The sequence below is a fragment of the Ictidomys tridecemlineatus genome, chromosome 4 (assembly GCF_052094955.1).
Source record: "Ictidomys tridecemlineatus isolate mIctTri1 chromosome 4, mIctTri1.hap1, whole genome shotgun sequence".
Classification (NCBI taxonomy): domain Eukaryota; kingdom Metazoa; phylum Chordata; class Mammalia; order Rodentia; family Sciuridae; genus Ictidomys; species Ictidomys tridecemlineatus.
In genome coordinates, this window is record NC_135480.1 from 76,555,706 (window position 1) to 76,573,178 (window position 17,473).

At 33.2% G+C, this 17,473-nt stretch overlaps 1 pseudogene; it reads right to left on the reverse strand.

Moving 5' to 3' along the window:
- Positions 1 to 17,473, reverse strand: part of LOC144376686 (putative N-acetylated-alpha-linked acidic dipeptidase) — a 143,857-nt pseudogene that overhangs the window by 111,085 nt on the left and 15,299 nt on the right.

The window sequence follows — 17,473 nt, forward strand, 5'->3', positions numbered from 1 at the left end:
TGGGCTAGACTTTGTGGCTCATACTTATAATCCTAACAGCTCAGGAGGCTGAGACAGGAGAATCACAAGTTCTAAGCAAACCTCAGTAACCATGAAGCACTAAAAATCAGTGAGATCCTGTCTCTAAATAAAATTCTAAATAGGGCTGGGAATGTGGCTCAGTGGTCAAGTGCCCTTGAATTAATCTGGAGTAGCACCCCCCCCCCAAAAAAATAATTTCCTTTTGTAAGATTTTAAAGGTGATTTGTCAAAGTGAAATAGCATGATTGAAAAGGGAGAAATAAAGACACAATAATAGTCTTTAAAAAGCCATAAAATATTCTAATAAATTTTTGATAATTGGCTATGGATTAGAAGGCTTTCTGTTCTGCAGTTGCCTAAAAAGAAAGAAGATATTGCTAGGTGCAGCCAGAGTTCTGACAACCCATGGAACTGAAAAATCATTTCCAACTCCTCCCTGTGGTTCTGACATCACATAAACAGATGCTCAGTGTCAGCTGACAGTGTGATTTCACTCCAGCCTCTGGTAGAATTAGTGAACAGGGGCTCCATTAGCAACAGCAATGCCTGTTGCTGCTGAAATATGTGTAATTCAGTGAGGGAGGTCATGTGGATGGGCGGTAAGACTCTAGCCTCAGAGTTAAAGAAAGATCTTGTTCAAATCTTGATTCTCTCACTTACAAGAGGTGTCATGAGGTGAGTTATTCAAACTGACCAAGTCTATCTCCTCATCACACCAGGACAACAGAATAAATGTGAAGTCACTACTTGAATATTGAGGGTTAAATGGAGCAATGCTCAAAAAGCTTTTAGTGATCCCAAAATTCTAAGCTGTCATTGTTAGTAAATATTTCATGTGTATTTATTAGGAATATTTATCCTGGCTTATGTTTATATTTTAGTTGCTAAATAAGCTATATTAAAATGTGTCTACACACACATACACACATCCCAAAAAAGAATGCTTATGCTATAGCTGTTGAATTTAACATCCTGTTTTTTAAAGTTTTTTAAAAGCATTATTCAGATTTCCTATTATTATTCCTTAACATTTCATTGTTTCAGCATACTCTATAATTGCCACAGACATGTTTTGCATTTATCAGAGAGATTTTCAAGTGTCATATCAAATCATGAAACATTAATGTGTGGGAGAATCAAACTAAGGATTGAACCTAGGGGGCACTTAATCAGTAAGTCACATCCCCAGCCCTCTTTTACAATTTTATTTAGAGACACAGTCTCAATAAATTGTTTAGGGCCTTACTAAGGCTTTGAACTTGTGATCCTTTGTCTCAGCCTCCTGAGCTCCTGGGATTATAGATGTATACCATGATGCCTGACTCAAATCATAAAGTTTTTTTTTGTAATAAGATTAAACACTACCAATTCATTTAATATGTAAATTCGGGTCTCCATTCATTTATTTTCTTAAAATCTAAGATATTTCTGTGGAGAAGAGAATGGAGAACCCTTGTGTTTTATTTTAATTGGAGACAATATGGTTTTGTGAAACAGTACCCAGAAATTTCAATCTAAACTCTGATTGTCTCACTGGGCCACATATTACCTACAAGACCCTGAGAAAATTATTTAATTCTCTAAACTTGGTTAACTTATCTGCAAAAGAAATACTAAAATAACTACATAAACTTCTCCCTGGTTGTTATAAAGTCAAAATGAGTCATTTATATGATAACACTGTTTCTCAAAGAAAATCAATAGCATGCAAACTAAACATACTTTCACTGTTGTTTTTACTGTTGCTTAAATATAATGTTTTCATCTTACAGCCCTCAGACACCTGGTTTGCAGGGTCAGAAAAGAGAATAGACTTGCTGCTCACAAGGTATAAAAATTACTTTAAAAATCATTGAAACTACATTTTTTATTTTGGTTTTCATATGAAGATTCTAAAATGACTGAATCAGTGGTTCTAAGTATATGGATGAGAATAGGAGAGAACAGACACCCTACATTGAGCAGAATCCCATTAGACAGCCAGATTAGTATTTCTCTGGGCATAGCTTCTATATCCTTAGTCTTCATGACCTGAGGAGTGAGACTGAAGGAGCCCAGGAATTTCTGTTTGCAGCTCTCTGACAGGAAATCTTTGGCTTATGACCTTTTATGGAAGAACCTGGCTACATCTTCTTAATTACCAAGAACAGCCAAGAACAGTGCAATTCCTTCATGTTAGATTATCATTTAATTTATGCTACCAATAATACCATAGTCCGTAATAAATTAAAATTAATAAATAAATTATCTAATAATAATGGCTGTCTTCTATTTTGATCAACAGATAGCAACAGCTAAGATGGTATTTTCAAATTAACACTACAGAAGACTTAGTTGAGAATTCAAAGAGACGGGTCTTTTATTTTTTGTTTATATTACCTTCCTTTTTCAGTGTTCCAAAGCTCCTCACAATTTCATGAACAACAGCTGCTCAACTCTGAGGGTCAATGCCCCCAAAGACCCATGAGTCTCGGTGACCTCCAAGAATGACATATCTGTCTAGAAACCAACATTGCAAGGCTGTGGCTTTAGGTCAAAAATGGAGTAAATTGCAAATGATTCAACAATATCTAAACAGGAAGCACTCACAACTCAAGAAAAATAGCAAGTTTCTTGAAATCTTGTGCAAATGTGCTGTTTGATCTGATTTTAATATGCTTCCTCTCTATAAAGAGAGTATGAATGTGATAGAGAAAATACATACCTCAATATATTACTGTAATCCAAACTATATGGACAATTATATACTTTTATTTTTATCCACCTTTTCAATTCTCTATTACTCTCTCTTACCTTACCACTTTCCTTCCAACATTTTCGGAGTGAAAAAACACAGTTCTGTACTTTCTACTCTTCCAAATTTTCAAGGTACAGGTCCTAATTTTTCCTCTCTGAACTTTTATCTCTCATAGAAAAAAGGGAATTGTTCTGTCTACCCAGTTCTCAGGGCAAGTTTCCACATCTGATAAAACACAGATTACAATTGAATGTATGGCTCTCCTTACAAAGTAGGGGCCCCTCATCCCAGGTCTTTATTATTCTTTCAGTCTCAGTGTTTAGCACATTGCCCATACAAAATAAGATGCAATTAAGAGCTAGTTATACATTGTTCAGTACTCACTAGAAGGATATCAACATTCTTGATCCCTTATAAGAAGAAGCATATAAAATTTACATGTATCTATGTTAGTAAGGAACCAACTAGTTCCTATGGAACTGAGATGTGCTAAAAGAAGGCTATATATAAAATATATTAATCAGCACATCATTTGAAAAACTATGGAATGCATGTGTCTAGATATTGTCAATTACTTTAGTTGTAGAAAATAACATTCTACAAAGATTTCATTAACTTAAGTTTATCTTAGTTTTCTGAGTTTTTCCTTTTGTGCAGATGTTTGTAGTTATCGTTAAAACATTTCCTTATGTAAAATATATGGCAAGCAAATCAAGAAAACTTAGAGAAACACCTCAAATTTCTCTCCCTGCCCACCTTGCTTTAATTCTTTGACTGAAACACTCATAGTTTATCACTCACTTCAGTCATCTCCCCAAGCTAGCTCCACTTTTCTTTTCTTCACAACATGTATAACAATACCATATTACATTATAGATAGTGTTTAGGCAAATTTTATTAGGGCAAAGTGTCATATTCTTTGTTCATATTATGGCCCCAGAGCTCAGACCACCACCTGGAACATAAGAGTTTCTCACTCAATATTTGCTGAGAAAATAGTTAATTTACCTGGTTCCATGGCTCCTCTGAGAGTACCAGTCACATTGTAAATCCTTGTCACTTCACTGTTGGAATCAATGTGCATCTTGACTTTTCTAAAGAAAAGAGAAAGCATACATTCTCAAAAATCCTGGTTAACAAATTAACACCACAATTTTTAAATCTTCTTTCATTGTTTAAATTACACTAGCCATTTTTTTTCTAGTTGTAGTTGGACACATTACCTTTATTTTATTTATTTTTATGTGGTGCTGAGGTTCAAAACCATTCCTGGAATGTGCTAGTCAAGAGCTCTACTGTTGAGCCACAACCCCTCTAAAAGTGTGGCCCACTTCAACCTCTAGTTTTGCTTCCTACTGGTGCTATATACATTTTACTTTTTATGTCATTCTCTACAATTTTAGTCTCTTAAAAGATCTGTATTAAAGAATTAAATTGAAATACTCTCTTAACCGTGTAGAGAATTTTCCAGTATAGCCAGGTCCCACATTATAAGGCACTTTGAGACCTCCTTTCCAGCTGCTATCTGGTGGTGCTGAGCCACCCATGTATCTGTTGGACAAAAAAAGGAAAAAATATCATTATTAGCTGGAGGAAAACTTTTACTTTATTTAACAAGTTGTAAGTGTCAATGAATTTACTTTCTTGAGCATTTGTTTACAATAGCTTCTATGAGAGAGGTGTCATGTAAAACATTTTGAATATAATATGCCAATTAATCCTTACTACAAGCCTTATAAAGTAGGTTCCATTATTTTTCCCAATTCGCAGATGAGAAGTTTGAGGCTAAGTGTGATTAGGTAACATGCACAAAGTTTTGTGCTGATAAGTGGTACAGCTGAGATTTAAATTATTGACTAGAATTTTAACTTTGTGCTACTACTCTCAAGAGTAAATGTTAGAAGTGCTCTCCAGAGTATGCTCTGAATAAAAAGCTTGATGTATAACTCTTTGGAATTTTCCCTGATAAATATACTCCTAAATCTTTGTATTGTCATCTCTTACAAAAAGTGTATTTTCACATAACTACCTGGAAAAAAAGAAAGATCAAAGGAAATAATTTTGCTTAAGTCATATGTCCCTAAAAGCTTCATGCTTTTTATTTTATTTTATTTTATTTTGAATTTGAAAAGGTAAAAGGATTCACGTGGACAGCTACTACATGCTATCAGCTCACTGTAATCTTTAGTAGGAGACTGAGAAAAGTAATATGGTAATATTTATAAAATGGTGTGATTCTTGTCATTTCCCTTCAATACAGCTACCTTTACTGTATCAGAGCAAGGGCTGACTTCTTGGGTTGGGCATGAAATAAAAAGTATTTTAACTGAACAGCAGCAGATAGTTGAATGTGGCCCAAGACAAACTTAGAAAACTGAAAATGCAATGTGAGCAATTTCTACCTCTACTATAAATATATTTTGATGAAAATCTAGTTGTAGGGCAGAAACAGTCTTTGAGAGTAAATACATCCTATTTTCCTCCCGATCTCACTCGGAAGTTTAGTTAATAAATAGAATTTCAAGTAATATGCAATTTATTTTTGTACAATAAATTTTCACATAAAATCATCTAGTACTATGAAGAGGATTTTTACATTGTTAGAAAACACAATCCATAGTCAAAACAGCAAATATTAAATATTCAAAGAAGTTGTAGGAGACAGGGGAAGAATATACATATACATGATCATATACAAAATATTTCTCCAATATTATTAACATTAACATTCATAGAAATGAATAAAAGGAAATCTTTTTACTGTAAATCTTTTCAAGTTATAACTTTGTCAATGTATTTTCTTTTCAAAATAAACATGAAAAACAAAAAAAATGCAAATTCATCAAGAAGAAAAATAGGCAATTGTGTATTATAACATAAAAAAGAAAATAAATAGTACCTTTTCTTACAGAACAATAAAATATGCTGTAATGGTGATGGTCCCTCAAGGACAGGTAAAAAAACAACAGAACATTAAAAAATGGTTACCTGTAAGAATCTAATAACAGATAAAGGATATATCACACATTCACAAAGAACAGAGGTTTTAGTCAAACTCTAAAGATATCAGATAATATGAATAAATTTTGAAAAGATCTCTGAAAGTATTTGGTAGATGTTAGATATTCCGTAAATATTTATAAATAGTAGTGACTTAAATCTGTTTCCTATAGCATATTTATTTTTATTTGACCATTTGTGAAACATTTATTGTCTACCTTTCTAAATGTACTTTGGTTTACTTGACAAGGAATGTAACACATAATCATTCCACCAAAAAGTTCCCAAGTCATTCAGAAGGTGATATATATAAAACCAACTATGATATAAAATAGAACATGACAGATAATATACAGAGTTCTACAAAATAAGCACAAAAAGGATTAATGAAACTTGTTGGATCAGTAACAACTTTCTAAAGGGGATTTTACTTTGTTGTATTTTAAAGGGTAAGCAAGACATAGGAATGGGAAGGTGAAGGAAAAGGCACTCAAGGGACAAGATATAATATAGAGAGGCAGGAAGGCAGAGAACTATGGAGCAAGTGTAAGGCTTAGTGACAAATCTGGCGGGAGTATAATTAAAGTAACTAAGAGAGAAGCTTGAAAAGTACTGAAACTTGGTTTCTTGGAAGATGAGTTAGCCTCCTGCTAAGTGCAACTAAAATTCCTGTTGGCAAGAGTATGTAAATGAGACAGAAGATCTCAGAGATTATTATATTCCAAATTAACAAGTGAATTACAACTCCAACAGAGCTTTTGAATCACCTCTTTAAAAGCCCTCTGTTCCTGCAGATGGGCAGAATCAGTGTCTGGGACAGGAGTCCCCTCTGTTTCTCCTTTCCTTTGCTAGCAAAGCAATAAACTTTATTTTTCCTTTTTCTCAAAACTGTGTCACTCATTATTGGATTGGCATCAGGGATCAGGACTGAGCTTTCAGAAACAGTTTCATGCATTCTTTCCCTAATTACAAACACAAAATGGGTTCATTTTTAAACATTTATATAACTTGGACCATCTTATACATTGATTTGAAATTTTCCTATTTAACTCAATAGTGTATCACAAACATGTTCCATATCATTGAATATTTTACAATATTCTTGTATCTATTATTGATTTCATTTACTACCATAATCAGTAACATATTTGACTACTTATTGATTGTTGAAGTTTTATCTTGATTATAGAATATTACAAGTTATGCTACAATTACTGTCATTGTCTAAATTCATAAATACTTAGATTTTATTTATTAATGTTTAGATAAATCGATAGATCATACTGTACTCAAAAATTGTACCTGATCCTAAATCATAGCTGATGTGACAGAGTTAAAGCCCTGTAATGGTTTAGATGTTAGGTGTACCCCAAAAACTCATGTGTGAAAAAAAAATGGGATAAAGTTTAGAGATGGATTTTGGGGGTTATAAGAGGTTTAACATAATTAGTGAATTAATCCACTGGTAGGAATTAACTGGGTAGTAACTGTTAATCCCTGGAAGGGATTAAGGTGTGGCTAGATAGGGGTTGGTCCCTAGGGTCAGCCTTCCCATTATGTCGTTTTGTTGAGCAGAGTGTAATTTTTCTGCCTTCTCTCTCTCTCTCTCTCTCTCTCTCTCTCTCTCTCTCTCCCACCCCCATCCCCCACCCCATACCCCCTTTCTCCTTCTTCCTCTCTCCTTCCCCTTCCTCCTTCCTTCCTTCCCCATATGAAGTACTGGACCACTTTCCTCTGCCATCCCCTTTCTCCTTGATATTCTGCCTCAAGCCCCAAGGAATGGAGCCTGCCATCAATGGACTGAGACTGAGTCCCCAAATAAACTTTGTCTCCTCTAATTGTTCTCATCAGGTCCTTTGGTTACTGCAGAAAAAAAAAAAAAAAAAGCTGACAAAAACATAGGCTAAAAAAAAAAAAAACAAAAACAAACACAGGATACTTCCTTAACCTCCTCTTAAATTGGACACATTCCTCCAAATCTCCAGATATCAGCCTGGTCACCTACATAAATGAGGGCCTTGCATGCTAGGTCATAAAACACTTTCTCATACATGCTAGAATACAAGGAGTAAGAATGCTTTGTACTCAAAAAGAAAAAGGACAAACTAGCCAGATGTTTTGGTCTTTACCAACTTCACTTTCAGAAAAATCAGTGGCATCTCCTTTTCTAAAAGGACAGAAGGGACATTCAGATGGGAAAAAAATGAGGCAAGAAAGGGGAAAGCTTTCCAATGCTAGGCTAAACAGTAACATATTTGAAGAAGATTCAATAATGAAAGCAGAGAAAGAAAGGGAAGAGAATACAAACACAATGGAAGTATTTCTCACTTTATTTTATTCTGGGTTCTTCAAGAAATAAGAAATAAGCAATAGAGATGAGTAAGAGATTTATTAGGGGAAAATACTATGATTTACTAGGGGCAAAATGGGAGCTAGGGAAGCCTCATAAAGTCAGCAGACTGTGGTGCTTCAGGTTCTAAAACTGGATCAGTTCTCAGAACAGGTTTGGAAAATACCCATATAATGGTAGTGAGTACTTGGTGTTTCCTTTTGATGCTCTGGAAGTATATAGAACAAGTAGACTCCTCAGGCAGATTTCTCCTAGTTCTGTGGTTGAAAGTGAATATCTTTTATTTTCCAAAAAAAGATTTTTAAAAATTAAAGTCAAGTGACATTAATTTAAAAACTACTATGTGAATTTTATTTTCTCTTAATATCTATAATAACAATGTATATTAAATTTATTTCAGTAAATATTTTTAGACATAATATTTAAAACAAAAATACTGAAACAATGAATCTAGTATGCATTTCTAGGTAGGCCACAGGGGTAACTTGCAAGTACAGAAAAATCTATTTGGCTCACCCTGGCCAAACACTGGCCAATTCCAGTGGCCCAGTTTAAAACCACTTCCCATAAGCTAGTAAGTATGTCCTCCCTGTAAGGTGGACATTTACAGAATGTCAGAGGATCATAGTCTTCAAAAGGTTGCAAGGAGATTTTAGATAAATTGCATTATACCTTTTCATATTGGAGGAAAAGGAAAGAGATGATATTACCTTATTTCTTCTGAAAACCTTCCCATATCTGTCAATCACAATCTTTCCAGAGCAATTGATTTTCATGTCCCTCTCCAGTTTAAAGAAGTCTTCAGTTTGTGCATAGTTAACATATACTAGATCCCCCTGTTGAGATCAAGAATAATTTATTATAAAATATACAGGTTTCCTGCATGAGGGATATTCAATATCTTTGAAAAAAGAAAGAATCAAGAACATGCAAAAGGATCAGAAAAATATGAGCATTAAATAAGACACACAAGGAGAAGTGAATTTCAGTTGAAGCTAATTTGACATACAAATTAAACAATATTTGTTTTTATGTCTTTTTTCAGAACATATAAAAGTACTGCCCTGGAAAAACACATATAAATACACACACTGCTGCATGTAGTCCAAGGATAAGGCACCCTAGCTAAAGGAGCCCTTGATGACAGCTTTACTCTCTTCAGAGTCGTGTTCACAAATAATAACATAATGGGTCTTCACAACTACCAGGAGGAAAATGGCTTGTGTTATTGGGTTCAGTTATTAGCATAATTATGTGCAAGACATCTCTGAGTCTCAACACTCTGATTTGTAAAATAAACTGTTGGGTTAAATCAGTGATCTTCCAACATTTTTTGTTTTATTTTGGTACTCTAGTCACAAAATTGACTTTGAAAAGCAATGTACCTATTTATATATTTAACATGGACATCTAAAATTTTTTCAAGTATCTGCAGAAAAAGTTATTTCTAATATAATACAAATATTAATATTTTAGAAGCAACTTACATAATTTTTCTATGTACCCAATTTAATTTTAAAAAATATGCAGATATTTACTATTCAATATCATCTACTTTAAAAAAGACATGGACATACTCTACTGTTAGGACTGAATCATTCCTTTTTCTTCTTAATCTTGTGTTTTATGCCCCTTTCCCTTCAGCATTTCACTCTGATGTAAACTGTATTTGCTGTGATTCCCCTTCAATGAAGACTATCTTGCTTCAGCTGCATGGAAGATTCCCTGCCTGCGGAGAGCCTTCAGCTGTCAAAACTTCAGGGACTGCCTCAGCTGCAGATGGCCACTTTGTGAGGTCATGTTGCTTTTGGGGTTATTACACATTCAAGAACTAAAACAAAGAACAAAGTAAACACATACAAACACACACACACACACACACACACACACACACAAAACCTTCCACTTTTATTTCTTAATTTATCAAGACACTCATGGATATACCATACCAATTCAACCTGGGGATTCTAAAGTATTCTCTTAAGCTACTTCTCTCAAAGTTCCTGCCAATTTCTGCATGGTGAAGGCTGCAATAGTAATATGTCTCTTCACTTCTTTCCAGGCCTTGGAAGTGTCCACTTTGCTTTCAATATCAGACAAAGCATCAGAAATTCCTGGGAATGATTCCCATGCATACTTGTTGTGGCTGCTTGGAGCATAGATGACATGCCTGTCAAGAAAATATTTTGCTATTAGTTGCACAAATGACATACAAGAAAGAAAGAGGAGCACCATACAATCTTGGATCTCATATTTCTAAATTTATACTTTGAATAAGACCTTTGGCAAGCAAATTTACAAGTTCATTAGTCTCTAAAGACTAGTCTATGAAATATGTATTAACTATTTTACTTTAAATAGAAAGCTCAAAGTGGTTCAGAGCTAACACCAGTAGTAACAAGGATAAACAACTTCTGATTACCTGGTATAGATTGTACTTGTATTTTTTAAGAATTCACTACAATTTTGTAATTCTTTTTTTTTTTTTTTTTTGGATACTGAGGATTGACCCTAATGGACTTTTACCACCAAGCCGCATCCCCTGCCATTTTTTGTTTCATTTTATTATTAGTAGTTTTTATTTTAAGACAGAGCCTCACTTAATTGCTTAGAGCCTCACTACATTGCCAAGTTTGGCCTTAAACTTATGATTCTCCTGCCTCAGCCTCCCAAATTGCTGATTATAGGTGTGAGCCACAACACCTGGCCAAGTTTTCTAATTCTTAAAAGTGAATTCTACAAAGTTGACATTAGTATTTTACAGAGGAGGAAACTGACTACAATTAAATTATTTGTCTCAATGAGCATGGGAAATAAGAACTGACTTTTATGACACCACACTTCCCCTGACCTTATAACACTGCTGTGGTAATTAAATTCCCATTTATAATCATCGAACCAATTTTTTCTCTTCTTTAAAAATTCACATTCTAAATGTGAGTTAATGCTTAGCTGAAGGCATGAAGAATCATTGAATCTATCTGTAATGTTTACAAGGCCTAGAAAGAAGACTTTCATTGAAGGGGCTAAGCCAGGTCATGTGCTAGCCCTGAAAGAGGATAAGTTGCAATGTAACAAGGTAAAGTTTTAAAGAGGCACAACCATGCTATTGGCAAAATAGTCACCCTGTTTGGATGACTATTTTCTCCCAACCTCTGACCCTTTGATAATCCCTCCAGGGAAAGTTGGCACCACTTCTGGCTGTTCATAATATAACCCATTTTGCAGTATTCACAGTATGGGCAACCTGGGGGCAGTGGCTGGGTACTTATCAGAAATAAGCAAATTTGTCAATATTTAGGGGGAAAAACTTTTAATGACAAATTTAGGGAGGAAATAAAAATATTTATTACATATTATGCATGTTTATTGAATTTATTTTTATGTTGCATATATATAAAAACAAACACATTTAAAATAGAACAGGGGCTAAAATCATGTGTAAGAAAATATAAACTTGATTTTATATTTTACTGTAATTGGAGAGATTTTTGTTTTCTGTTTATTGTCTTAATGAATCTCTTACATTTCCTAAAATAAACATTTTTTTTATAATCAGACACAAAAAATGCTAAAAATAAAGATACTTAATAGTCATATTACATTATTTGGAAACTCAATATAGTATATTTATCACTACATACATTTTCAAATATTCTATTAGCTTGCAAAAAATCAATTTTCATATTTCTACCATGGTGCACAACATTTTAAAAATGTAATGTTAAACTGAAGAGTAATATTTTCTTTCTTACCTATAGAAAGGTCTGTCTGTTAATCCTAAATGATCAATGAATGCCTGTTCCAGAAGCATCAGCTGATAATTCATAATCCTCAATAATACTGGGCTAAAAAGGAAATTAATATGCAGTAGTTTACAGGAATATAAGTTAAATTTACATAGCATGAAAAACAATTATTTCACTCAAGTTTACAATTTTATATCAAATTTCATATAAGGAATAGTAAAACTCCATTAGTCTCCAAAATATGTATATATATGTATATATTAGTATTTAATATATATATATATTAGCATTTAATGTATATATACATTAAATAAGTATTTATATAAATATTTTTTATAAAAAAGTATTTAATGGATATATATCCATTAAATACTTTTTCAGCAAAATTTGAAATACTGTATATCATTCTCTGCAAAGAAACTACAAAATTAAAATTTTTCAAGCACTTCACACTTTAAACTTGACCAAGATAGCAATGTTTTTTGTGATTCTAATTTGAGGCCACAAATCCAATTAGCAAACAAAATGACAGCCAAGTTTCCTTAGCATGTATTGTGAATTATTTGAATAGTGGAAATTCATGAAATACTGGGTTTCATGTACTATATGTTTCATGGTAATTTATAAGACTCCAGGCCAGTTATGAAGATAATAAATGCTAGATTAATAAATATTTTTACATTTTTTAGAAGTTACATGGTTAAATTTCATGCTTTTGAAACTAAAGCTTAATGATATATATTCTAACTTATATTCTTCTTCAAGGAAATTGTGTTTTTCTTGGAAATCACATTTTAATTGGTAATTCTATTCAGTGAACCTGTTTTCTGTTGTCTGTATTATTTTCTTTCCATTTATTTCAGGTCACTTTCAGACATTTAGCAGAAACAAAACTCTGTCATGCCAACACCCTTAATTTTAACTCACTTAGATTAGGATGAAAGTTATGGATTATGAGGGTTAAACAGATTACTGTTTTATAGAAATGTAGGTACCCACCGTTCTACCAAATTCACTGTCTTCTGTGCTGTGAGAATTAAGATAAAATCGAACTATCAGTCACGCTCAGTGCAGCCATGGGATTGGAGTCCAAGGCAAAAGTTGAAAAGGAATTTATTTAGTTTTTACCTAGCCTCTGCCCCAAAATGATTGGTTGTTTTTATGCATACTCTGCCTCCATCATTTAGAATATGGCTCTTTCTGAATCCTGAAAGAATTAATGTCACTATATTAAGAAGGAGAAACCGGTTGTAAAATTAAGGGCTTAAAGTTAAAGATGTGGTTAAGCATCTGTACACATTGGGTGAATAGGGTGGCTATCACTCCTCAAGCTCTTTCCTCAATTCAAACTGGAAATAGTAGACATAATGCTACATAATGGCCATGTCAATGTAGTGTCGGGGAGATGAAGTAGCATGTAGGCAACATGTTAGATCTGACATTCTGTGGAGTGGATAGTTACATGAAAACAACAAGATACACTATATAAAACAACACCAAGATTCAACATCATAATGGCACCTCAAGGAAACATCATTTGTAGAACTTAGATTTTCTTAAGTTATATGTATTTCTTTTTACATTTTTTGTTAGATTGTATACCAATCTCTACATCAGTGATATATAATCAACTCTTAAGGTATAGCTTCCTGAAAGACAGAAAAATATACATTAATTTTAATTTTATTTCTCTTTGTAATTTGCTTATTCAAACACCACTGCTAACTTCCTAGATGGAATGATCCTTTCAAAACATAAAATGATTTCAAACTCTTGAATGGCTCCTGATCTCACTCTATAAATCCCACCATCTTCATCACGGCCTCATAGTTTGATATATGAAACAACCCACATCACTCTCAACATTTTTATCTTCCATTCTTCCCAAGAATACTCCCTCAAGGCCTTTTTACACACTGTTCTCATCCCACATCTCTTATTCCTCCTCTGGTAAGATGTTACCTTATCTGACACATATGCCCTGACCATCTTACCCAAAACAGCTTGCTACTTCCACTCCCTATCCTACCTACATTCTTCCTCTCTGACCCTTGATTTATTTTTTCCCTAAATTCCTCACCTGGAAAATAAATAAATAGTTGTCATTTTGTTATCTGATTCCCAATGGGCTGTAAGTCCCATGGGAACCAGGACTCTCTTTTATTTGCTAGTATATCCTTAGTGTTTCCAACAGTCTGATCATTTAGCATTTACCAAATAAGCATCTACTGTGAAAATAAATTTGTGAGCCAGGTGTCCCCTAGCTGATTCTACACAACAGAGGTGGACTCTCCATTTTCTCATTCTTTCTGTTTCTTAGGAAACCCTAGGAGCACAAGAGTGTCTCCATCAGGGGTGTAGGGAGATACAAGTAGGAGAGTTTCAACAAGCAGTTGACTCTTGAACTGAGTTTTCTGAAACAGATGGAATTATCTGGAACAAAAAGAAATGACATTCACAACTGAGAGATCATGTACAACAATTCCCAGATATATAAGAAACATGACACACTCAGAGCATGGCAAGTAGCTTTTGTCTGAAAGCTCAAGATCCATGTCTGCAAACAGCAATAGTTAAGACTTTAAGAACAGTGTCAACCCAACAAGAGTTGTTTTTAGAACTTGAAAAGTTTCTGAAATTCATCTGAAAGGAAAAAATATGCACATATAGCCATGTGATTTTTATAGCTTATCACAGGAACCAAAATAGTTTGGCAGCATTTGTTACAATTGAAATGCATGTACCCCAGGACCTAGTATTTACACTTGTAGTTCTTTATCCTCCTCTCTCCTTACATAGAAGGAAGCAGACAGATAAAGGATATTTAATGCAACAAAATAAATTCAAGGAATCTACAGTTGCATGAATGAAAAGAGAAAAACTAATATTTATATTAAATGTAAATTAATTGCAGGACAACACAATTTAGTGGTTACTAACATGCCTCTTCATAAATTTATGAGGAAATAGTAGATTATTTGTTTTACTTCTCTTATTCAATATTATGGGAAGTTATATTTTTCAAATATATTTAGCACATAATACAATGAAAATTTATATAAGAATAACAAGTAGTGACTACTAATATTGCAAAAACATTTTTACTAAAAACTTGCACAACTATATTCATCTGTGCTGTTATAGGTTAAAAAACTTGGCTGCGCTGGCTGATTAGCTGAAGAAAATCTGGTATAAGAATCCTTTATCAACTTCACTCCAATTTTTGGTGATATTAGCAAGGATTATTTGTTTATGGAAAATAGGGGAAAATGGAATTCATAATTTATCTTATGGCAGAAAAGATTCATATATCTATTTTCCCAGGAAAACCTTTATTTTCAGGTGAAGGGCTTTTTCCAATAAATTTTCATCAAATGATCTACTCTCAAAAACCAATATATGTGCTAGAAATCTACAAAAAATAATCAATTACTGGAGTTTAGGAACATAAGCAACAAAATTTATGCCACTGTAAAGCTGTATATATTTGGTGGATGCAGTGGCAGACACCTGTGATACCAGTGGCTTGGGAGGCTGAGGGCAAAGGATTGAAAACCAAAGCTAGCCTCAGCAACTCAGGGAGACTTTAAGCAACTAAGTGAGACCCTGAATCTAATAAAAATAGAAAAAGGTGTTGGGGATGTGACACAGAGGTTGAGTGCCTCTGGGTTCAATTCCCACTACCAAAATCCTCAGGTTAGAAACAATTTGGGTTTTATGCACAGTGGTATTCCTACAGGTCCTGCTTCTGGAGAGGCTGAGACAAGAGGACAGCCTGAGCTCAGGAGTTCAAGACCAGCCTGTGCAAAATAGTGAGTCTGTGTCCTATCTAGCTTTTGAAGTCTTCAGATTTTTTTTGATGGTCTTGTATTTTTACCATCATTGCTGCCAAACATGATATTTGAATCCTAACAAAGTAACCACCCAATGAACATGTTGTATGAAAGAAGTTGCTGGGGAACACAATTTTTAAAACAAAAGTTTGTTTGTTTGTTTTTTGCAGTTCAATGTTCTTTTCCCCTGAAATAAAATGCTTTGTCAGATTAACATTGGGCCTACTATACATTATAACTATGTGCACGATTAATAATAGGCACTATTATTGAATGAAGAGGCTGGAAACACTATCTTCATAATTTTGTCATATAGAAAATGTCATATTACATTTTTGTTTTATTTGTTATTTATACAAGTCAAGCATGTACCATCACCAGCTTGAAATTAAATCCCACTAATTTAAGGGAAAAAATATTATTCATGCATCCAGACACCAAAAAACATAGTAAGAAAGATCTTATATGCCTCTTTTGTTAGTTTATACATCAACTGGTAAAGAAGAGGTGTACAGTCAACTCTGAGAGTACAATTACCTGAAAAATAAATGAAAATACTATTTCATACTTCCAAATGAAAATCCAGTTGTGCTAAATTCTAACATTATTTTAAATTCTAAACTAGATATAACTGTCTTTAAATCAAATGCATAACTCCCATGGAATAAAAAAGGATGGAATTTTTTCTCCAGGAGTGAGAGAATCTGCCATACATATTTTGGGCTGAAATTGGAGTAGATGGCCTTAGGTGGCTGAGGCAAGAGCTTCCACACAATTCAGACCTCATACTCACAGTAGTATCTGTCAGGGGCCTTAGGAAAGTCACTATGAGGTTACTGAATTCACTCTATATTCACTCATTCATTTCAATAGTGCACATCAAGAGATGTTAGAGGATGTATGTATAATCTAGAAAAGTTAAAATTCAATAAAAGGCTACTCGCATATGTATGTCAAATTTTAAAAACAAGTAATTTGTGTGTCTTCCAATAAATACAAAAGATATTTTTTAACTTTTCAAGAAACCCTTTTATTATAGAAAATATATCAGCATTAAATATTCTATAAATATTAATATAGAAAATATTTTTGTATAAAATATCTTGTACAATATTTCAGCCAAATGCCTTTTATATCACCATAGCAAAAATGTGGTTAATACTATAGTTCTAAGTAGTACTTCAAGATTGAAAACTGGTAAATATAGCAAAAAAGTATCTAGGAGAAATAGCTTAGTTTTATTTCTAATATATAGTATGAATTATTATTTTCTCTATTGTAAAATAGAAAATTAAGTTGTTACTGATAATCTCATAGGAACAGAATATTCAAGATAGATAATAAGTTGGATTTTGTAGAATTAGAAGATTATATATGTGTGTGTTTATATATATATATATATATAATGCATACTAACTATAAAGAAAATTTACTCTAAGTAAAGTTTTCTTTCTAAACATTTTACATCAAAATGAAATAAAATTTACCTTCTATACATGAATCTGTGTTGACATAAGCAATACTTCTTTTCTGTAGTATTGTTGCCTTCTATAATTGAAGCTATTTTGTTAATTCACAGTACTTACTATCATAAAAATATAAGCAAACTAAGCACAATAGTTTTGTGGAAAAGAGATCTGTAAATAGATTTATAATACAAATACTTATACCTGCCTATGACTATAAATTCTGAGAAAATGTTGATAATTGTTTGGTTGAAAACATTAATGCAATTGTTTAATGCAATTAAAACAAGAAAGAAGATTATTATGAAAGAGTAGCT